The sequence below is a fragment of the Aquarana catesbeiana genome, linkage group LG02 (genome assembly GCF_042186555.1).
Source record: "Aquarana catesbeiana isolate 2022-GZ linkage group LG02, ASM4218655v1, whole genome shotgun sequence".
In the NCBI taxonomy this organism is placed as follows: Eukaryota; Metazoa; Chordata; class Amphibia; order Anura; family Ranidae; genus Aquarana; species Aquarana catesbeiana.
This window is the reverse complement of record NC_133325.1, coordinates 665,639,270-665,649,911: the sequence shown is the minus strand read 5'-3', so window position 1 is coordinate 665,649,911 and position 10,642 is coordinate 665,639,270.

Sequence of the window (10,642 nt, the reverse complement as noted above, 5' to 3'; positions counted from 1 at the left end):
ATTTGTGGCATTTGCTGCACAAAATCAAATCAACAATTGAACAATATAGATGCTGGAGAGGCGCTAACAGCAATGTGGATGAGATACAGTACGTGCTTTTATTAAATAGATTAAATAATTAATAATTAAATCCTATGCTCTGAGTAAACATGAACTGCTCATTTAAAGCGTAACTCCACTTTTGTTGAGGAAAAAACATTCCCCCCGGGTGATCTATGTACATTACAAGGATTATAACAACCTTTGTTGCAGATTCCTACGTTTTGTTATTCTGAAGTAATCCATGTGTGTTTGTCTGTGCCTCTGTCCTGAGTGGGTCTAATGGGAGTGGTTTCATAATTAACTGTCAGGTGTGCAGCTGCAGGGCACTAATGAGGAAATCTGCTGGGCCTGCATCCCTTTAGACATGCTCCTATTGAAAGTATCTCTCCAAAAATAACATTTTTGTTGCAGGGGATGCCTGAAATCTGACTTGTGTCTTAGGCAGACTTCTGGGAAAATTGGTGAGCCAATCACACAAGCAGGAAATGATGTTTCTGGGGAGTGGTCAGTACACACTCTGTGTACAGAACAACTCTATGTAGTCATATTGCAATGCATTCTCAGAAAATTACAGTTGCTGCAAATTAAAAAGGAAACAATCAATTACAATATGAATTGTGCCACAATTTTATGTGCTATATTATTTTTTCTTTATTTGCTTTTTACCTTTAAATGTATTTTTAGTCAGGTAAATAATAAATGCTAAAAATCAATACTCAATATTTTCCAGCTAAAGCCAGCAGGTGGAGCTCTAGAGCCTGCTTACAAAGTTTTCTGCAGGACTCTTTGCTATGTTGTAAAGAGAATGGAATTTGATCCCCCCGCAGCTCTACTCTATTAACCACTTCCGATGTACGTCGGCAGAATGGCACAGCTGGGAAAATGGGCGTACCTGTAAGTCCCATTTGAATTTCCCGCCGTGCCATTGCATGCGCGCCGGCCGGGAGCTCCGTGAGTAGAGGAGGGATATCCGCGATCGCCTCATGGAGAGGACAAACGGGGAGATGCTGACGTAAACAGCATCTCCCCGTTCTGCCTAGTGACAGTGTCACTGATCTCTGTTCCCTGTAATCGGGAGAAGAGATCAATGACGTGTCACAGCTAGCCCATCCCCCCTACAGTTAGAAAACACTCCCTAGTACTGACTTAACCCCTCCCCGCCCCCTAGTGGTAAACCCCTTCACTGCCAGTGTCATTTACACAGGAATCAGTGCATTTTTATAGCACTGATTGCTGTATAAATGACAATGGTCCCAAAAATATGTAAAAAATGTCCGATGTGTCCGCCATAATGTCGCAGTCACAATAAAAATCACTGATCGCCGCCATTACTAGTAAAAAAAAAATTATTAGTAAAAATGCCATAAAACTATCCCCTATTTTGCAAACGCTATAACTTTTGCGCAAACCAATCAATAATTGCTTATTGCGATTTTTTTTAACCAAAAATATGTAGAAGAATACGTATCGGCCTAAACTGAGGAAAAAAAATATTTTTTTAATTATTTTTTGGGGGATATTTATTATAGCAAAAAGTAAAAAATCATGCGTTTTTTCAAAATTGTCGTTTTTTTTTTTTGTTTATAGTGCAAAAAATAAAAACCGCAGAGGTGATCAAATACCACCAAAAGAAAGTTCTATATGTGGGAAAAAAAAGATTCAATTTTGTTTGGGAGCCACGTCGCATGGCCGCGCAATTGTCAGTTAAAGCGATGCAGTGCCGAATCGCAAAAAGTGCTCTGGTCAGGAAGAGGGTACATTCTTCTGGGGCTGAAGCGGTTAAGAACACACATACAGAGCTAATTGAGTCTAAAAAACACTTTCTCAAATAAAGATTTTATACAATAAACAGTCACCTAAAAATCAGTTTATAAACTTATAATCAATCTAAACCAGTGATGGCGAACCTTGGCACCCCAGATGTTTTGGAACTACATTTCCCATGATGCTCATGCACTCTGCAGTGTAGTGGAACATCATGGGAAATGTAGTTCCAAAACATCTGGGGTGCCAAGGTTCGCCATCACTGTTCTAAACTGTTTTAAAAAATCATTAACGCGTCATTTTAAAGAAAAACGTTTTTACATGTAGCACTTTGTACTAGCGTCCTATGCTGTCAAAGGCTAAATGGGAGTTTGGACGTGGGAATCCCTCCTCTCTTCAAGGCAGTGAAGAACGCAGCTAGCAAGGAGACAGTAGCTTTGACAGATGCCATTTTTCTCCAAGCACTTGTTCAAAACAAGCATCTCAGGAGGAATGTAGAGGAATGGGGGAACTTGTTGGCAAAAAAGTTCAAGGCACATGTGCAAGTGCTTGGAAATGGGGAAAATTGCTGTCTGTCAACTCTTTGCTAGCTGCATTGTCGGATGGCCGTGGAGGGAGGAGGCGTGCCCTGTGTGACCTCACAGCCAGCCCTGGACAGCATAAAAGGAGATAGGGCATGTACTTTGTCCCCTGGGAAAGAGAACACATCGTGTACTGTTAGACCCCTTTCACACTGATGGCGCTTTTCAGGCATTTTAGCGCTAAAAATAGCACCTGTAAAGCCTCCCCTGTGTGAAAGCCTGAGTGAAAAAAAGGGAAAAAAAGTCCTGCAGGCAGAGTCTTTGAGGCATGTATACACCGCTCCTAAACTGCCCCTGCCATTGAAATCAATGGGCACCGCTGCAGAAGTGCCTGCAAGGCACTTTGGCAGCGGCGCTTTTAACCCCCTGTTAACCCCTTCTTTGGTGTTAGAAAGTGCCCGCTCCCGCCCGCACAGCACCGGTAAAGGGCCACTAAAACCAGTGGCACTTTACCGCTAACCCTTGGGCAGCCTGAGTGTGAAAGTAGAGAAGGCAAAATAAAACTCAGTAAGGTAGCTTCCAAATATTCATCACGTTTGGGAAAAATGCAATTAACTTCTTCACTATTAAAAGAAATTTAAATAATATGCTAGATGAGTAAATCGACTGATGTAAGCTACTAATTATAGTTAGAAATGCAAGAAAGGCACTATGTTCACTCCCATTATATGTTTCCAAGTGTGTAGTCACTATTTAGGCTTTTAAACATCAGAGTACAACAAGGATATTGCAGTTGGATGCCTGGTACATTGGTCAGCTTTATATTTCTGGAAAGAAAAACATGTGCCAGTCTAGCCTTGCCTAAACATCTGTCCTTATCAAAGGTTCCAGAAAGACATCAAACTAGCTCAGAGGGTGTAATCCAGGGAATATTTAATTGCTGACAAGGATAATCCCACTAATAAAGCCACAACAAAAAACAGAGAAGTGGTGACTTGTCTGGAGCTACTTTTGGTCACTCCCAGGACCCAAATAAGTAGCTCACCAAACTCTGTTCCTCATAAAGGTGGTAATCATCCTACACAAACTGATGTACATCACAGCATAGGGCATCAATCTTAGCTTCTAGAGGTAAGTTTTGTCACCTGCGTGCCTAAGGTTTTTAAAGCCCAAATTCAGAATTCACATCTCCAATAGAGAACTCCCTCCAAGCATCAACACTCCTGCCACCATAATGTATTTTTTTTTTACTTTGATGTCTTCTGTCCACTCACAAGGACATATTACAACACGCAATCAACAAATTCTATCACGTGTCATATATAAGCATCTTTAAACCCCAAGTCTATTCCATGTTTTTTATGTGAGCTAGGTGGGAGAGAAAACTGTCACTTCTAGAGGGTAAACATTTCTTCATATGATAAACTGCAAACCTTATGAGTCCTGTAATTGTATCCAGGCTTCCAGAGAATGCTGGCAATGCTGGGCATGCAGTAAACATTTTTTTCATGACTATTGCTCTGTTCTTCTGTCCTTGTACCTAGCTAAAATGATTGGTTATTAATGGAACATTTATTACTTGTAATGACAAAGCCAGTGTAGGAATTGTTATTCTATTTCCTTTGTAAACATATAGCTTCATTCGATATACAGTCTTTCTTTAAAATAGTAACCATTAGCAACCAAGGTTAAACTCTGTTAAAGTCAAAACAGTACAAAGTAAGGCATTTAAGGTATTTGTAACCTCTATACCTCATTTCTGTTTAAATAATTTTTTACTGGACAAGCAATATGCAGTCTAGTTACAAATGCTTAAAGTGTCAATAAACTGACATCATAAAAAAACTCTCAATAAATGCTGTATTACTGTACATGCTGTTCATATTCATTCAGTTACTATGACATTCGTTTTCTGTATTCTGCAAAAAACCTGGCTGATCCTGCTGCTCTCTATCTCCACCTTCTTTTCATGTTCCGAATTCAGCTAGGGATTTTGCAGCTGTGGTGGTAACTCTGCACATGCTCAGTTTTCAGTGAGTTTCTATGCTGAGCATTTCCTCCCTATCACATCTGAGCAGCCCATGTGACTAGTCATACATGTGGGCGTATACATAGTGGTAAATGACAGCCCACTCCCTCCCCCCTCCTCCATGCCCACTAACCAGCAAAACACAATGGGGATATTACACCTCCCAGTTATTCTAAGACACAGACAGGAGGGGCGTGACACAGCCTGTGACTGGCAGAAATCCTCCCACACCATTTTATTTCCACACAATAATAAAGATTTAATTTCAAATATATATTTGTGTGCCAATTTAAAACAGTTAATTGATTTTAATTATTTATTTTTACTCTGTATTCCAAAGGTTGTTTTTTTTTTTTCATTTTTAACATGTGACCAGCAGCAGAGGACTAGAAGATCCTCCTGCTTATGTTTTCCTGCAGACAGGCTGGGAAAGATCTGGGTCATTTGACAGCTGTATATCGATTTGGAAAAAGGTACTTAGATGTTGCTTTTTTTTAATTAAAATAATTACAGTGCCATCATCCATACACAGAAATAAATAGAAGGAATAATGTAAATGAAACAGTGTGTGTTTAGTATCACTTTAATAATTGTTTAGGCAACATATATGCTGCAGCTGGTAAACTGACTTTTAGGAGCATTTGTTTTTTTTTTTTCAGCAGCCCCTGACCTCTCCCCAGTGTTATGTTATGGGTACATGTACACTCAGTGGTTTATAGTAGTTTAGAAGCAGTTGAGGTTAGAAGCATTTTTTTAAAGCAAATTTGCATTCAGGATGATAATTTACTGGCATTTGAAATGCCAAATGCTTGTAACAGCGTGTACCCTAGAGAGAGAGATTTTTATTATTTTTGTGGCTTCCTGTCACAGCATGGCTGAAATAGTTTTACTTTGTTTTTCCTGCATTTTCCTGGGAATTTGTACGAAAACGCTTCAAAACGTAGCGCATGTAAAAGTGGCAAAACCGACGGTTAATAGCTGTCAAGTTCAAGCGTTCAGAAGAGGTTTTCAAACTTTCTGTGTACATGAAGCCTAATGCCCCGTACACACGATCGGATTTTCCAACAACAAAACTGTGGATTTTTTTTCCGAAGGATGTTGGCTCAAACTTGTCTTGCATACAAACGGCCACACAAATGTTGTCGGAAATTCCGAACGTCAAGAATGCAGTGACGTACAACACGTACGACGGGTCTATAAAAAGGAAGTTCAATAGCCAGTGCGGCCCCTTCTGCTTGACTCCGAGCATGCGTGGACTTTTGTGCGTCGGACTTGTGTACACACGATCGGACTTTCCTTTGTTGTTGGAAAATTTGAGAACCTGCTCTCATACATTTGTGTGTGGAAATTCCGACAACAAATGTTCGATGGAGCATACAAACAGTCGAACTTTCCGACAACAGGCTCACATTGAACATTTCCCGTCAGAAATTCTGATCGTGTGTATGCGGCATTAGTCTTGCAGAGATACACATTTTCATCAGTGACATGCATAAGATTTACAAGCCCTGAGTGCATTAGGTGGTCAAAAAGGAACTTTGAAGGACCATTTAATCTCTTTGAGAAGAGCTGATATGGGGTGTAATCAAGGGATCCGTTATAACTAATAGGACTTGACCTCCCTTAAATGACTAGAGAATGGTGGAAGTATCACCCATCCCTGGTATAAACTTCAAAATATCATTAAGACACTCAAGGATAAGGCATAGTTTGTAAGGGTAAGATCTGCAAAACCAGAAACTTGATGTTGTAAAAAAAGAGAGCAAAATAAAGCAAAGACACAAATGATAGAAAGGGATAGGGATAGGGGCAGAGAATTGGAGTTGGATCAGAGTGGGTCCCCACATACAGGGTGAACGTCCAATTGGTGAGCTTCAGAGAGTTACAGCAACCATAGCGCATCATTGAAAGTTCCCCCCAAAGTATTAAGATATCTAAGAGTCCCATATATATATATATATATATATATATATATATATTAATTTTTGATTATGCCATGTACAGTGGCAGCTATTTTTTTGTTAAATAAATACCTTGCCATTTTTTGTTTCTCCTGTATAATAGTCGGAACTCCAGTTTTCCATGCTCTCTCTAACATTTGCTTGGTTGTGGTGAAAATGAAAGACACTAATTTAAATTGTTTGGAGGTACATGAGAGGGGTTTAAGATTTAATAAGGCTTTCCAGGGGTTCCTAGGGAAACTGTTCCTCAAGAGTGTATAGGCCAACTGATATACCCACATCTAAAATCTGTTGATTCATGGGGATTCCCTGTAGCCCCTTTTTCATGTGGCTTTCTCTTGGAATACAGAAAAGCGGGAGTTTAGAATTGTGCCTCCTCATACAGTATGTATGGATGCTTTCGCTGCGGTTCTGTTTTGTAATACTTCAATAAATAAAGAATGTTAAAAAAAGAAGAATTTGGTTTACAAATGAGTGATGATTGTTCTGTCCACCAGATGTTTTATATTGGTTATTTGTACCTGTATTGTCAAATTTACATGCAAAATGTGTAATTTACTTAAGACAATCATATGTGGTGTGCAGGCTCCATCGAGCGCTCCTTTTTGGTATTGCTGCAGTTCTGTTTATCTGTTTATTTGTATGTGTAGTTGAGGAAGTTGTCAGCAAGCAGGGAATTCTGGGTAGAATCTTAACAGGAAGTCAACCATCCACCATTCTTTCCTGTCGCATCATGGCAGCATACACCTATGGGTTGTGGCTCCGCCCCCGCAACCTGATAGGACCGCGTAGCTATTAAAGTCTGAGAGAGCCCCTGCCCCAGCATTCTCCTTTTTTTCCTCACCTGTCAAGGACCGAAAACATGCATCCCTTACCTAAAACATTCGCCCCAGCCAGGTTCTAGCCTCTCCTGGGTGGAAGTCCTATCCTGTACAGCCTCTAAATGAGCTCAATGGAAGGAACCCCACTCTGATGGTCTCAGGGGTATGTTACAATACATTACAAACCTTAAACAGGTTTATGGATCGCAGCGGTCTCCAGCTCCTTTCTGTGCACCTGTGGGTAACTTCCCCTCCTGTCTGTCTCCATAGCTCCAGCTTGTCTGGACATCCCACTTTCCAGCTTCCAAAATGGCGTCGGAGGCCTCAGAGCGCATCTGAGCATGCACGAGCGTGACGTCATCACCCCGCGACGGCGGCAAGTTTAAAAATGCTGTAATGTCAGCATTTTCTTGTCTCTTCTCTCCTGAGCCTGTAAGGGGGAATTTTGACCGGATTTCTTTTGCTACTCTACCCAGCTGTTCTACCCTCTCTCTCTCTTGCTATCTCCACGCCCAGGTAAGATCTATGATGGTTTTTTTTCTTTGCTTGTTTACTATCTGCTATCCCATGCATGCTAAGCCACCTATATAATTATAGGTTGATTCATCACCTTTCATGGAGACCGTTGCCCAGGTAGACCATCGCCAGCCTACTAGGTAAGAGGGGATGATGGGTAAGTATGAAGAGAAGGAAAAAGAGAGCCCTTACTAATGCTGTTTAAATTGAACAGCCCCACCAGGTCTTCCAGATCGTCACATTCAAGACGAGGGGAGCCTTCAAGAAGGAGCCGCTCAAGCCACAGGCAGAGTCGCTCAGAGCGCGGCAGAAGTCGCTCAAGTCGCAGAAGCCGCTCAAGTCGCAGGAGGAGCAGATCAAGTCGCAGGAGAAGCCGATCAAGATCAAGGCATAGTCGCTCCCACCACAAAAAATCCCCTGCGCGCAGGAAATCTCCTGTCACCCAGCCTTCCCGTCCACCCGGGAACTCCTGCTGGATTTGCGGTGCTACAGCACTTCCAGACAAACTGGCCTGTCGCACATGCTTCATTGAGGCAACTAAGGACAGAGAAACAGAGGCAAGAGAACCAATTGATCCATCACCACAAGTCGCAGAGCCAGAAGCCAGCAGACCTATACAAAGTACCTCATCCACTGCCCCATCATCATCAAAGACGTCAGACCCTCTCTCTGACACTGATGATCTAGAGGCATCCACCGGCTTCGACTTCTCATTGATCGACCCATTTGTGAAGTCAGTAAAAGAGGCGATCGACTGGGTGGAAGAAAAAGAAACTCCTCAAAAAGTGAGGAAATACTTTCCAAATCTTAAAAAAGACCCAGAGAACTTCCCGTTTATTGAGGAACTTGAGGATCTAATTAAGGATGAGTGGCAAAAGCCAGAGAAAAAAACTGGCCTCAGCAACAGATTATCAAAACTCTATCCACTTAAAGAGCCTAACGTCAACCCACTAATATCTCCTCCAGTGGTCGACTCCTCCCTAATGCGCCTCGCCAGGCACGTAACACTTCCAATAGAGGATGCAGTCACATTCAAAGACGTCCTGGATAGAAAGATCGATCTGGATCTTAAGAGAACCTACCTCTCGGCAGGTGGCGCTTGCAGGCCAGCAATAGCATTGGCTGCCGTCGGTAAGGCTATCTCAAGCTGGTCCACGATGGCCGAGAAGCTGGTATCGGAAGGAATAGAGCAGGAGAAAGTTATCTCAGCACTCCAAGAACTTAGTCTTGCAGGCGACTTTGTCGCAGAAGCCTCTGTGGATATAATTAAAACCACTTCAAGAGCAATGTTAAGCTCAGTAATGGCCAGAAGGGCGCTCTGGTTAAAACCCTGGTCGGCAGATCCCTCCTCAAAATCCAATTGGTGCAAAATACCCTTTGATGGCATAAACCTTTTTGGAGAAAAACTGGACGTGGCTATTTCTAAAGTCAGGGGGGGAAAATCGGGACTCATCCCTTCAGATAGGAGGCCCAGGCAGCAGAGACCACTGGTTTCTAGAAGAAATCTGCCAAATAAATACAGAGAGGCAAGATCCTACAGGCCCGGAAAAGAGTATAGGAGGAACTGGAAAGGAAGCCATAGTGGAAGTTCCAATATCCCAAAGGTCAACGGGATTCTACTCCCCGTTGTTTCTGGTGAAGAAGAAATCGGGGGATCTACGCCCTGTCTTAGATCTAAAGAATCTCAATCGCTCAATCTTAGTCGAGACATTCAAAATGGAGAGCCTCCAGTCAATTCTTCGGGCCATGAATATCGGGGATTGGATGCTTTCCGTCGATTTACAAGACGCCTATCTGCACGTCCCCATTCACATCTCATTCCAAAAATTTCTCCGCTTTGCGGTAGGTCTACATCATTTTCAATTCCGAAGCCTCCCGTTCGGGATCTCCACCGCTCCAAGGACATTCACAAAAATCTTACTGCCAGTAATAGCCTTACTAAGAGAACAAGGATTGAGGGTCCATCATTACCTGGACGACATCCTTTTGCTAGCAGACAATCAGGATTCCCTTCTACTGCATCGATCCATTCTGATTACCACCCTACAAAACTTCGGCTGGATCATAAACTGGGGGAAAAGCAATCTGCAGCCCACTCAGAGAATGATATTCCTGGGGGCGGAACTAGACACCCGTCTCAATACGGTGGAACTTCCGCAGGAAAAAATTCCCAGCCTCATTCAGAAGGCAAGAAAGTTATTAGCCTCTACCACACTACCAGCCCGGGAGTACCTCAGCATACTGGGGTCATTCTCAGCAACCATCCCAATGGTACAATGGGCCCAATGGAACACCAGACCTCTGCAAGCATCATTGTTAAAACAATGGAACGGGGTATCATTGTCTCAGCCGATCATAGTCCAGAAAGAAATAAAACAATCACTCTGGTGGTGGACCAGATTGAACAATCTGAAGAGATGCAGGCATATAGTCCCTCTTCCTCAGGAAATAATCACTTCAGACGCCAGCCTGAAGGGCTGGGGGGCACACTACCGCCATCACGCAGTCCAGGGCCTTTGGACATTCAGAACACAGAACGTGGTTTCAAATATATTGGAGATGAAAGCAGCTTTCCAAGCTCTGTTAGCCTTCAGCCCCCTCCTCAGGGGGAAAGAGGTCCTGCTAAAATTGGACAACAGAGTGGCAGTTGCCTATATCAACAGGCAGGGGGGCACCAGGAGTCGCTCCATGATGCGGGAAGTCCGTCCAGTCTTCGAGTGGGCACAGCTGAACCTGTCGGGATTAACGGCAGCGTATGTCCCAGGAGTCCAAAATCAACTAGCCGACTCTCTAAGTCGGACCTTTGTATCAAACAACGAGTGGGCCTTAAGTCACCAAGCCTTTACCCTCATAACCCAGACCTGGGGGATACCGGATATAGACCTGGCGGCAACACCGGTCAACACGAAATGCCAGAGATATCTAGCCAGAATTCCTCTCCCATCAGCAGAAGGCACGGATTGCCTACAACACGACTGGAACTTCCGT